At 38.7% G+C, this 13,980-nt stretch overlaps 1 pseudogene across 1 annotated transcript in view; it reads right to left on the reverse strand.

Annotated features, from left to right (window-relative positions):
* Positions 1-3,666: 3,666 nt before the first annotated feature.
* LOC311601270 (pre-mRNA-splicing factor ISY1 homolog) overlaps positions 3,667-13,980 on the reverse strand; it is a 91,898-nt pseudogene continuing 81,584 nt past the window's right edge. The window contains exon 5 of the transcript in view: positions 3,667-4,735. The product of the transcript in view is annotated as a pre-mRNA-splicing factor ISY1 homolog (transcript). The remainder of the gene's footprint in view (positions 4,736-13,980) is intronic.

Raw genomic sequence — 13,980 nt, forward strand, 5'->3', positions numbered from 1 at the left:
AATTTTTGTTTATAATCACAAACTCAACTATGAAATTCCGCTCGAGTTGGAAAGGAATGAGGAAAAACCTGGAACTGAAAGAACTTTAGTGAGAGCAGAGATTACGGGTATTGAGAGCAGATGAGGTGGAGGGCACTCTCCTGAGCTGCAGGAGGAATGGTGCGGTGAGTAAGATGCCCACAAGTCAAAAGCATCAGAGTTGTCCACAGTAAACAAGGATGATCTTCTTGGTAGGCTTGCCATTCCTGGGCCCCATGGCTTCCACAATTCTCAGGCCCTCTTTCACCAAGGATGATATGCTTGCCATCAAGCCACTCACTCAGTCTTGGAAGTGCAGGTGAAAAACTGGGAACCACTGGAGTTTGGTCCAGCATTTTTCTATGGAGAAGGTGCTAGGTCCTGTAGGCTTCCGGATGAAGTGCTCATCCTTACTTGTCTCCCCATAGATGGACCTGTCACCAATGTCATTACAGCATAGGAAGTCACCCCCTGGCACATGAATCCTGGGATAGTTTCATGAAAAGAGAAAACCTTCTATCCAAATCCTTTCTCTGTAGTACTCAGAGCACAAAAGGTCTCTGCTGCCTTTGGTACTTTGTCTGCAAACAGCTTGAAGGAGATGTGGCTCAAGGGCTCGCCATGGGTTGCTACATTGAAGAACACAGTGGGGTTGATCATGGCTGCAGCAAGTGGTGACAGGGGACAGTGGTATCTACAAAACCTCCTTCAACATCTTAATATGGAATGGAATAATCTCTCCCATTAAAGTAAATGGAGCTTTGGGTTTTAGACAAAACTGAGTAAACACATTTCATAATATGCTTGAAAACGCTGATAAGGTAAGCATAAGACAATGAAAATAAGAGAGGTGCAATGGGCTTGGCTATTCTCTGTGAGATTTCAAGGATGACCTATTTGCAAGAGAGGCTCATGGAACAGAAACACCAATCATATAGTAACCAAATAAAAACAAAACATTCAGACAAATAAGCCATCTCTCCCTGCACAAATGATTGAGAAAGTAGAATTTCCCTCAGGGCAAAACCCTTTCGGCAACACAAGTCCTACTCCATTTGAAGACTCCCCAAAACATGTGTTTTCCTTTCTCTGATTTTGCATGGTAGTCAGCAACAGAACTGTGCAGGGAGACCCTTGACTGCTACTACAGTTCTGAAAATGACAGTAACTGGCAGGTTGGTGAGTATCTACAAATCCTGTGTGCCAGAAGATTCCTGACTACCATTCCAGACAAGCAATAATGAGGTCAGCATCTGTTAGCATTCTGCCCAAGCCATTATAAGATAATGTCCTTACTCATCCTGACCAGTTAACAATTGTATAGGTTACATATGCAAGCAAAAGATATCCACAATCAGGGAAGTTATTCATATTGAGATGTAAATAACAATCAGAAGTGAAATCTGTAAATTGTTCAGGATAAAAATGAAAATCATCCACATATCAAGAACTATGAACATTTCCATTAGAACAATAGATGGAGATGAATTGATACTAACACCAGGATGACACAGATGTCATAATTTTTGACAGCCATTTAAGTGCAACCATCATAAAATGTTATTGTGAATAATCACTATTTTGAAACAAAAATTCTTATCAAAGAAAAGGAAGACACAAAGGACAAAAGAAAACTGACTAGAAATTCTTCAAAGAATACTTTTTTAAAAGTTTTTTAAAGCTTACAGTAAGAGAATGGAGATTATAGAAAAATAGATAAAGTAACAGAAATTATAGCCTGAACAATACAGAAAATACAGACATGTGCTACTCTAAAAAACCTAAAAGTGATATTATTAGACACTCAGAAGAGAAGATAAAGTATGGGATTGAAAAAATATTCAGAAAAATAATGGTTGAAAATGTCCTGAATTTGGTGGAAGACACAAGTAAACACACACACACACACACACACACACACACACACACACACATACTTCAAAATCAGCTAGAAAGAAATTATATACCTTCTCCAGAGAAAAGGTCAATTTAAGTAACATAAATCCACAATTCTCGTCACTTCATAAGAAAATGCTGTGGCATTTTCCATGTACTGAAAGCATTGTCTACCCACGTTATTATGATCTGGCCCTTAAGTGTCACCTGAAAGACCCATATGCCAAAGGCTAGATCACCAGACTGAGACTCTGTTGGAAAGTGGAGGAACTTGTAGGGGGTCGGGCTTATCAAAAAGTCATTAGCAATGTGCCATTGTAGGAGATACTGAGACCCAAACTTTTGGATGACTCTTCCTTTGCTTCCTGGCTGTAATTAGGTAAGCAACTCTTTTCTGTGCCACACACTCCTTGCTGTCATGTTCTGCTTCACCCCAGGCCATTAATCATGGAGCCAGTTAACTATAGACTGAAACATCAGAAGCCATGAGTCAAAATAACTCTTCCTCTTTTGAAAATTATTTCACTTTACAATCTAGTTGTAGCCCCCTCCTGTCTTTTCTACCAGTCCCCCGCCCCTTCTCTCCCATTCCTCAGAAAAGGGGAGCCTTCATATCCCCTCCACCCGAGCTCATCAAGCTCATCCTCTTCCCCTGTGGCCTGGCAAGATAATCCCATCATGGGGGGGGGAGGGATCACAAAGCAGGCAACAGCATTCATATCAGAGACAGCTCCTGCTCCCCTTACTAGAGGACCCACATGAAGCCTGAGCTGCCCATCAGCTACATCTGTGCAGAGGTCCTTGGTCCAGTCCATGCATGGTCCTTAGTTGGTGCTTCAGACTCCACAGGCCCCTCTGTGCCTTGGTTTGTTGGCTCTGCTGGTTTTCTTGTGGAGCTCTTTTCTAAGTTGATTTTCTCAGGTATTTGTTCACAGCAATAAAAAAGTTAACAAACAAGAGCGAAGAAAATAGGCCCCAGGAACAAAGGAAACAAAGACTCTCTTGGAAAACAGAGAAAATTTATTGCCAATAGAACCATCTTAAAGGAAGAGTGTTTTAAAACAGAAAGGAGTGATCACAGGAGGAATTGTATCACATTAGAAATAAGGAAAGGCAGGACAACAGAAAGGTGAAATGTGTGGGTTCCTGTACTACAGTATACGATATGCTTATCTTTTTGTTCCTTTCTTATTAAAGATCTTTAATAAAAGTAGCTTTCTCTGAAACAAGTTATAAAGGTAAAGTTGCAAACTCAAAATCCCTGTCCACAAGACAGGAGAAGGTGAACCAGGCTCTCACAGAGAAGGATCATGGCAAAGTAAAGCAGTGACGGGCACAAAGCAGTGGCTCCACCACTGACCATGGAACTCCACCTGGGATAGACACACCATCTGTTTCCCAAAGATAAGTCTTTGAATTTAAATCTGATTTGAATAAAATCGTGTATTTTTAATGTTGGCTACTAATTGATCTTTCTCACTTTTCAATATCACAACAAGACAGAAATAAAATTTCCAAGAGCTGATTTATACACATTGCAAATGAAAATGAATGCATCCGTATGTAGCAAACACATCTGCACAAAGGTGATGGTTACAGTCTTTGTACCCTGACAGCTAACTGGGAAATTGGGGTCAGAGTCCTACCATCAGGCCAGCTCACATGTCCAGAAAAGAAGAGAGGCAAGATGAAGAATGAGACTCACAACACAAGGTCTTCCAGCACCAGCCAGCCTAGCCTCAGCCCAGAGCAGCTATGAGGATGGCACGCTCCTGTGGTCACAAGCACACCCACCAGATCTTGCAGAGTCGGAGAAGGACTCTGGTTCATCCTAGTAACCAAGGAGTCCCTTGGCTTCTTTACTCTGTGCCTGCAGGGCCAGCAGGGTCTTACTTACATATTTCTGGAGCAGTTCCATTTTCTTCCTCCTCAGTCTTCTGCTGCAATGGCACTGGAACATGAGCAAGAAACTTCTGCTGGCCATCTTCCCTGACCTCCTCCTGGCTGCCTTCCTCATCCGTTCCCTTCTTGGTCACAGCACAGATGTTTATCTCTTCTTCTTCTTCTTCTTCTTCTTCTTCTTCTTCTCCTCCTCCTCCTCCTCCTCCTCCTCCTCCTCCTCCTCCTCCTTCTTCTTCTTCCTTCTCTTCCTTTCCCCCCTTTGACCACCGAGCTCACTCCTCTCTCTGCTTTCCATTTTTCTACCAGCTCAGCTCCGAGTTTCTTCATACTCTTATTCCAAAGACAGAATAACTCCATCGTCTTCATCTCAGGTAACTGTAGTATTCAAAGTCACTTGTCTTCATGAGCTCAGCACGTGTCTTTCTGGGAGAAGAAAGGGGTTCTTTCTCAAATAGCTCTCTGACATTTGGCAAATCTTTTGCTGCCTCAAAATACTTGTGACCACGGTTTCCTGGGACTTCTTTATGTCCAGGACCCAGCATCTTAAGGCCAACACTTCCATAATCAGGACCACCCAGCTCCTTGATCTGGACCTCCCAGTGTCCTTATTCCCTTAGCAGCTTGTGAATTTCATCATTCCTGTCTCAAATTTGGAAGTCCCCTAAATCAGCATCCTGAATCTGAGCAACTTTTTTGAGATATCTCCAATGATCTGTTTTCTCCATTTCTCAGCTTTGGCCAACTCAGTACATTCAGAAGCAAGGAAGAGTCTCAGTTCCATGATTTTTCCCTCTTCCAGCTGAGCTTGATGAAATCTTGCCAAGGCAGTCATGGCTTTTTCTGCATTTTGGGACTTGGTGCCCACTAGGGTACCCCGGTGGCGTACTGCAACGATGTGCTTATCTTGAATTGCCTCAACCTATGGGGAAGAAATACCTGAAAGCATCGAGTTACAATATAGGAATAAAAGAAATGGGGTAAAATAGATAAATGCCTACATTTAATTTGAAATGGTAAAGCACTGGGACTAATCAACTGAGAAGTCATATATATATATATATATATATATATATATATATATATATATATATATATATATATATATATATAAAATTATCCCTTAATGAAACACAGTTTGGAGCTGGCCATGGGAATGCATGCCTCAATCTCAACACTTGGGAAGCCAAGGCAGGCAGGTCTTGAGTTTGAGACTGGCCCTATTTACAAGGCAAGTTCAAGGTTAGATTGGTCTATGTAAGGAGATTGTTTCAAACAAGAAAAGGAGCCACAGCACCATGTGCTATATACTCAAGCCTTAGCGAAAAGACAAATACATCCTCAACAAGTTCAAGTAATGAAGAAGGCATGTAACAAGTATGTTCTTAGTCTTAGGGAACAAGCCTTTGTCTTTTTATCATTGAGTCTGGCTGTAGACCTGTCATATATGTTCTATATTACATTAAGGAGCACTGCATCTTTCTATAATTTGTTTAACTTGGACCAAAGTCTTTTGATTTTTGCATCATGGGAGTCCTAGAAGGGGTTGGAGGATAGATTAGTGGGCCAAGAACTTATTTGTAGAGAAAATAACCTTGTGTGAAGGGGCAAATCTGATTCAGTCATAATACATTCATTGTTCCTTTTGTATGTTTTAAAATTCAATTCCTTAGTATTGAAGAAATTTTTACATCTACATTCAATCATCAATGTTAGAGTGTAATTTTATTTTTGGTACCAATATCCAGCTTTGGAATTAAGCTAAGGGTAGGCTCATGAATGTAGTTTCCAAGTGTTATCTTTTTGGTTGGTTGTTTCTTGTTTGTTTTTCTGTGTTCTCTTTTCCTTTCTGCCTAGTTAAGATGTCACAGTTTGGTTGTTATTTTCAGGGACAACTCAGTTTTGATGTTCTTTTTCTATTGATTTGTATTGATTTTCCAATTCATTTCTGCTCTAATTTATTTTAAATGCTATAAGTACACTAAGTGTTCAATAATGATGCTAACTTTGAGTTTAAGGGGTTTTTTTTTGTTCCTTTTTAATGTAGCAGTAACTGTTGTTTTTGATACAAACCATGGTTTTTAAAAATTATTTTAAAATGCTTTTATAATTTTACTTTAATCTCATCAAAATGGCCAAGATCAACAAAGCAAATGACAAGCCATATTTTGTATTTGTCTTAAGATAGTTTCTAATTTATCTGGTGACTTCCTCAATCTATCTACTTTTTAAGAATATGCTATTTGATTTAGCATGGTATGGCTTTTTCTCTTTAAATAATGATTTCTTGTTTTTTTTATTGCAGTAGTCAGATATGATGCCTGGCAAGATTTTGTTCTTTTTAACTTGCTTAAGACTTACTTTATGACCTAACATTCCTGGACAGTGCTCTATGTGTCCCGGAGAAGAATGTGCAATCTGCTTTTTGGGATCTGGAGTGTTCTTTGTACATCTATTTTGTCTAATTGGTCTGTAGTTGTTCAAATGTCTACTGTCCTTACTGATTTTCTGTCTATTTGCTCTATTCATTGAGGAAAATTGGCCACTGAAATATCCTACTATTATGATATTACTATCTCTTTTCTTCTTCTGTCAGTCTTTTTTTTTCCAGTTGCACTTTTATTATCTCAGTTGAAGTGAATTAATCTATAGCAGCATAAGGAACTTTAAATCCTAGGAAATCTGAAAACTTGGTTTTGCTTTAATGATTATAAAATATATGATATCTATCTTTTTGCAATTAAAATTATTGAGTTTAATGAATTTTTCATACAATTTCTTTCTATTTTCTTTTATTAAGATACATTTTTCATACAATATATTCTGACTATGGTTTCCCTTCCCTCAACTCCTCCAAGTTTTTTCTTACCCTTCTCAGGGCCTGCAAGGGTCTACACCAGGTGGGGTCTCAATGCTGAGAGAAGTAGACACATGCCCCTATCTCTAACCCAATAGCTTTCTCTAAATGATAACTAGTTGCAAATGACAATTAGTTCTATTCAATGGAGTCTCACTGAGGACACTGAGGAAGGTCCCCTGCCAGCAGTAGATGACAAACAGAAAACAATCTCAGTGGTCCTTTTGATGTTTTTTTTTTATCTCATACAATTTATTTTTATCACATTTCTTCCTCTCCCTCAACTCTTCCCAGATCCTTTTTCACTATCCACCCACTCAACTTTATGTTCTTCCTTTCTCTAAAAGAAAACCCCAAACTAAAGCATAAAGCATTCACATGCACGCACACACACACACACACACACACACACACACACACACACACACACACACAGAGTGATTTTGTGCTGGCCAACTATTCTTACATATGAGGCCTGGCCTGGAGTGCAGTTGATAGACCTAATACCATCTCATTAAAGAAAACCGAATTTTCCCTGTGTCGGAATCTATCAATTGTAAATATCTTCTTGGTTAGGCATGGAACTTTATGTTCACTTCCTTTTCCCAGTGCTGGGATTTGGTCTAGTTTGAGCTTGCGCATGCTGTCATAGTCTCTGTAAGTTCAAATATGTATCAGTCCTGTTGTGTCTGGAAGATACCAATTCCTGGAATCATCTACCATCTCTGCCTCTAATAATCTTTTCATCTTCTCTTCTGAATAGATCTGTGAGCCTTGAGGGGGAGATGTTTATGACATTCCATTAAGGAGACTGAGTGTTCCAAAGTCTCTCACGTTCTGCACATTGTTGTGGGTCTCTGTGTTTATTCCCAACTACTGCAAGAGAAAGCTTCACTAATGAGGGTTGATGATGATATAGAAGTATGTCATTAGGAGACATTCTATTGCTATGTTCCTTTAGTAGAATAATAGTTATAAGATTTCTCTTAGGCCTGTGGCCTATCTAGTCTCAGGATCTCAGCTTCATTAACAGTGTCAGGTATGGGTTTCTTTTAATTATTCATCCACAACTAATTGAATACATTTTTATAATTGTAACATATTTCCAGTTAATTGGCAACTCTTAATTATATACCTTTGGTTTTGTATAAAAGTTTTTACTGAAATTATATTTTATTTGATAGTATCAACACTACTTTTTCCTTAAATTAGCCATTTGTACTGTTTTTTTTAATTCTCTTATTTTCAATTTTTCTCCATGTATAAATAAAATGTTTAAAGTTGATATCTTATAGACAGTATACAGTTAGGTCTTGGAGATGTATTTATCCATTTATCCACTGCATGCCTTTTGACTGGACAGTTTCATCCATTAGGAAACGACATACTGCCGCCATCTTTTTGTTTCTTCTTTGTCTTATAGTTATGTTGGCCCTTTTTACTAATTTGATGGTTTTCATAAGTATTGACTTTATAGGGACATGATTTGATTTATTATTATCTTTTGCACATCTTTTATTGGTGCTTAGTGGTTACCATGGAGATTGTATGAAATAGCATGTGGTTATAGCATTCTATTTTAAACTGATGACAATTTTTCAATCACATACAAAAACTCTATTCTTTTACATCTTCCCTCCCTGACTTTAGACTATCAATGTTATAAATTATATCTTTTAACTTATATACCCATTAGTATAGTTCATAGTTGTAGTTATTTTCTTTGCTTTTGTATTTTAAATTATATACCTGAATTAAGTTATCTATGCACCAAAATTATAGTATTATAGCATTCTGCATTTGTCTATATATTTACTTTTATATAAGGCTTTATGTTTTCATGTGCTTTTATGTTTCTATCTAGTGCCTTTTCATCCCAACTTGTAGGGCATCCCAAATTTGTAGGGCAGACCAGGGGGTTATGAACTCTCTCAGCTTCTTTTTCCAATCTGAGTAAGTTTTCATTTTTTCCTGTATTTTTGAAGAAGAGTTTCGTTGAATAAGTATTCTTGTTTAGCATATTTGTCCTTCCACACTGTGAATATATGATTCTACTCTCTTCTGGCCTAGAATGCTTCTTCTAAGAAAACTACTGAGGACTTTATGAGTGGCCTGTGTCTACAGGAAGTTCTTTTTTCTTGCTGCTTTTCAAGAGTCTTTGATTATGAAGTGTCACAATATGGACCTCTTTTGAGTGTATAAGACTGGAGTCCTTTTAACTTGATGAGTTTTGATATTTATTTTATTCCTCAGACTTGAGGATGTTTGGGCTATTATGTATTCAAATGAGTTCTCTGCCTATTGCTTTCTTTCTTTTGTTCTGGAACTCCTATAATAAATTTGTTCATCTCCTTGATAGCATTCAAAACTTCCTTAGACATGCATACTCTTTCATTTTTTTCTAACCTGCTAACATTTAATGACCTATCCTCAAATTTACTCTTCTGCCTGATCACATAATCCACTTCACTACCAAGGAAGTTTTATATTCAAATTACTATACTCTTCAGTTCAAGTATCCATTTCTTTTCTTTCCCAAAAAGGTTTATTTATTTCTTTCTACTTTTGAAAATTTCACACATGTATGCAATGCAATTTTTTTCAGTTTTACACATATATACAATGTATTTTGATCAAAGTAGCTCCTCATCACTCTCTCTTGTCCTTTTCCTGTGGAATGCACTCTTCCTACAAATTAGTCCCACTCCCTACTTTGTGTCTTTATTTTGCGACCCTTTGAATTTCACTGTGGTTGTTTGTAGATGTTTTGGAGCCTGTTTTTGGAGGCTTTACAACCTACATGTAGCTATGCCACTTAGGAAAATGACTGACACCCCCCACTCCCACATCAATGCATGAAATGACCCAACCCTAGTGAGCTCCTCCCACATCTATGTTAGATCTTGTGTCAGCCTTTTGTAGGCAATCAGAGCTTCTGTGAGTTTGAGATTGCAATGGCCCTATCACACCCACAAGCCAATGTTTCATAGGACTCTCCCCATCCTGTACCATACATTCTTTCCATACGCTCTTCCTTGGAGAAGGTGATATGGATGGGACATTTCTGTGTAAGCACTCAGCAGTCACTTCTTCTTAACATTCTGACAAGCTGTGAGTCTCCGGGTCAAATAATGACTACTCACAGCAAAAAGAAGCCTCTCTTACCAAAGCTAAGAGTTACACTTATTTTTTTTAAGATTTATTATGTATACAGTGCTCTGCTTGCATGTACACCTGCACACCAGAGGAAGGCACCAGATCTCATTATAGATGGCTGTGAGGCACCATGCAGTTGCTGGGAACTGAGCTCAGAATCTTTGGAAGAGCAGTCAGTACTCTTAACCTCTAAGCCATCTCTCCAGCCCCAAGAGTTACACTTATTTGTAGGTATAAATATAAATATTTGTTAAGCATTTTACAACATGTCTGTTTAGCTGACTGTAGGAGATTCACTCCCCGTTTTCTGTGCTCTCCAACCATGGACTTTTGACAAGATATATAGTCCCAGACATTAAATGTCACTTATGCAACAGGCCTGACCTCAAAGCAAAAAGTCATTGTTTGTTCCCATAACATTCATGCCATTTATTGCATTGGTACTCATATCTTGCTTGGCAGGTCTTTTTTGTTGCATGCAGGGTCCAGAGATAGGTAATAATGTTTATGGCTTTTCTTCTCTGTAGCCTATATAGTACCTTCCAGCTCAATGATTGCACAACGAATGCTAGTTGGCTGAAAGGATGTTTCTAGTTCGATTCCAGCTTGATTTCTTTCTGCCCTGCAGCTGAAGTGTGTGCTATCTCCATCAATAAACTCTTACCACCTAATTTAGCTTCTCTCTCTTTGCTCTCTCTGTCCATCTATTGTATTTCCTGATGTGATTTGGTTGTATACATTTTTACATAGTGGATTGAGTAACTTTACACAGAATAGTTTGACATAATTTGCAAGTCTCTCTTTCTTTGGGAGAATTTATATGGATTTCTTTTATTCCATTGTTTGGGTCACATTTTCTCATATTTTGTGTTTATTTTATTTTTGTGATTTGTGCATTTAAAAAACAGCAATTTCTGCTAGTCCTTCTGGACTAGCATTGAACATAGGAAAGCATTTGCCAATCATTTGTTGCCCTCTTAAGTCTTTTATGTAAATTAATAATCTCTAGACCACTACATACAATTTCCCAATAAGACAGTTTCCCAGTTTATTTTTCAGGAATTATAATCTCTTATTCCCTTTGGTGCACATTTATATTATTTTAGATTATCTAGCGTCACTGACCACAGAGGTTTCTTTTGGTCTCTGTGGCTTCTGGGTATTTGAGTATGCTTTCTTCTGACTGGTATTCTACATCAGGGAAAAATATCTCTTAGGAAACTACTTGAAAATTGAGAATGTTGGATGTATTTTTTCCACTCCTCTTTCTGCTCAGAAGTCACTATCTGGATGCCTTTTCCTGAATCCTGGAACTCCTACAAGAAGCCACCAAACTATTTTTTTAATTAATTTATTCTTTTTACATCTCAATGGTTATCCCATCCCTTGTATCCTCCCATTCTTCCCTCCCTCCCATTTTCCCCTTGTTCCCCTCCCCCATGACTGTTCCTGAGGGGGATTTCCTCCCCCTGCATATGCTCATAGGGTATCAAGTCTCTTCTTGGTAACCTGCTGTCCTTCCTCTGAGTGCCACCAGGTCTCCCCCTCCAGGGGACATGGTCAAATGTGAGGCACCAGAGTATGTGAGAAAGTAATATCCCACTCTCCACTCTACTGTGGAGAGTGTTCTGTCCATTGGCTAGATCTGGGTAGGGGTTTAAAGTTTACTGCTGTATTGTCCTTGGCTGGTGCCTTAGTTTGAGCGGGACCCCTGGGCCCAAATCTGCCTATCATAATGTTCTACTTGTTTTATGCTTAGAAACCTTCAATCACCCAACTACATAATTTCTCTGTCAACATTCTGAGTTGATGAGACAGAAATCTTTTCTTTGGGCAAACCCCATAAGTCAGATCATTTCATATATGGTCTACTGTCTCTCTCTTCAAAGAAAAGCTATGCATATCTGTTTTCTCACAGTGATGTTGAGCTGTACTGACTTGGAAGACAGTCTGATACAGTACTATGAAATCATTCTTTTACCATTTAATTGCCAGTGTTCTTGGCACTGAATTTGTCAGAGACACTGTAACTTCTACTGATTTTTTTTTTGGAAGGCTGGGGCTGTAGATCGGTCTATAGAGTGCTAACTAGCAGGACCAAAGCCATTAGTTTGAGCCCAAAGACTACATAAATGGTACATGGTGCTATATACCTGACTATAGTTAGTGCCTTGAGAAAAGAAGGCATTTTTCATACTCATCATCCTGTGGATCATTTGGTTAGTTCTCTGATCTGAGCTGAATTGGCTAGAGATGGTGGTCCAGGAAGACTTTATTAGCATGTCTGGAGACTCACTAAAATGTCTGGAGTGATTATATGAGTAGCACACATCTTTCATTCTCTGAATGGCTATCTCTGGCTACTTAACGTGTTAGGAAATGTAGCTTACTGATGAAGCCCCAGTACATAATGCTTTTCAAGTTTCTTTTAACCCTTTTTTTTAGATTTATTTATTTTATGTATATGAGTGCTTTGTTGATATGTAAGTATGCCCACCATGTGCATACCTGGTGGAGTCATAGATGGCTCTAAACCATCCTGTGGATGCTAGGAGTCAAATCTGGGTCTTCTCCAAGAGCAACAAGTGCTCACAACCACCGAGCCATCTCTCTCCAGCCTCCACTTTCCAAGTTTCTAATTGAAGTCCTGTTTATCAAAGCAGGTCACACGGCCAAGTCCAAATTCACAGGGTAGAAAAATAGGTTACACCTTTTGTTGGGAGGTGCCATAAATATTTTATGAGCATTTTTGCAATCTAGTGAAAACCGCTAACTAATAGCATGTTTATTATGAACAGTATTTCATTCTGTCAAACGTTGATATGGCCAAATTATTGGATAATCCCTTGAACTTTGTTTTATTTGATTGATATTGATCACTCTCACATAAATTATACTGCAGCGGCGTTTCTGACTAGAAATACAAAACTAATCACTCTGCCTTTCAACTTATTTTTGCCTGGGGAAGATTTAGACTCACAAGCCATTGAAAACTGTAAATAGCATTTACATGTGTTTGGGCTTGTCATTTGATTTTGTAACGCTGGTATTTCTTGCCATCTTCTTGACACTAAGATGAACACTTGAAATCTCAACAACCAAAAGAAGATAATAAGAAACTCCGTCTGTTTAAAAGGAGCACAATAGCTGCACTCCACTGCAGTGGTGGTGAAAAGCAGCCAAACAGGGGGACCCACTAAAGGAAATGGAGTAGCACCAGCCGTGACAAAACAACATAGAAACCATTTAAAATTCTTACCGCACAATGATGCTCCACCTCCCGTGGTAAGCATGGACTGACGGGAGGGTATATTGATGGGAGGAACTATCCCAGGGCCATTAGAAAACCATAAACAATACCAATTGGCTCACCCTGACCCTGAACTGTGACTGAAATGTGTGAGTAGCCCATTCTCTTCTGTTCAGGATGGAGCTGTTCGGGGACTAAGGCATCACGAGGCTGTGTGTACACTGGGATTTCTATTTGTGTAAAGATGTAACAGTAATAATAACCAGTGTTTGCTAAATAATGATTACTTTCTAGGCACTTAGCCAGGTGGCTTGACAAGATGAACTTATTTAATCTTTCTAATATTCCTTGGAGGTAAGGTGATGCTATCAAAAGACAAGGAAACTGAGGCACGAGAACCTCGTTAATTGGCCCCACATTTACACAACCTAAAAGATATTATATTAGTTATTTGAAGCAGGGCAATCTTGAATGAAAGCCTGTTCTGTACACATTATACCGTTGTGTGTGTGTGTGTGTGTGTGTGTGTGTGTGTGTGTGTGTGTGTGTGTGTGAGAGAGAGAGAGAGAGAGAGAGAGAGAGAGAGAGAGAGAGAGAGAGAGAAGGAAATAGACTCTTTTCTAGATGGTGAGGTGGTGAGGGTACACGTAATTTTTATCTTCTTTTATTTATTCAGCTGAGCTTTTGATAGTTTTCCATAATGTATAATGCTACTTGGATAATGCTAATGAGTTTTACACATCATGCCATTAACTGTCTCTTTCTGTATTTCAGCCTCACCTTGAAAAGCAGTGATCTTCAGTATCTCAGGCAGTGAAGTGACGTCACCAGTGACACACTTTTCTCTCCTTTCTGCTCTACCAGGCTGTGAGTGCTGGCATTTTGCCCTCATATTTGTATACTC

The sequence above is a fragment of the Acomys minous genome (genome assembly GCF_964271855.1).
Source record: "Acomys minous genome assembly, chromosome: 7".
Taxonomy (NCBI): domain Eukaryota; kingdom Metazoa; phylum Chordata; class Mammalia; order Rodentia; family Muridae; genus Acomys; species Acomys minous.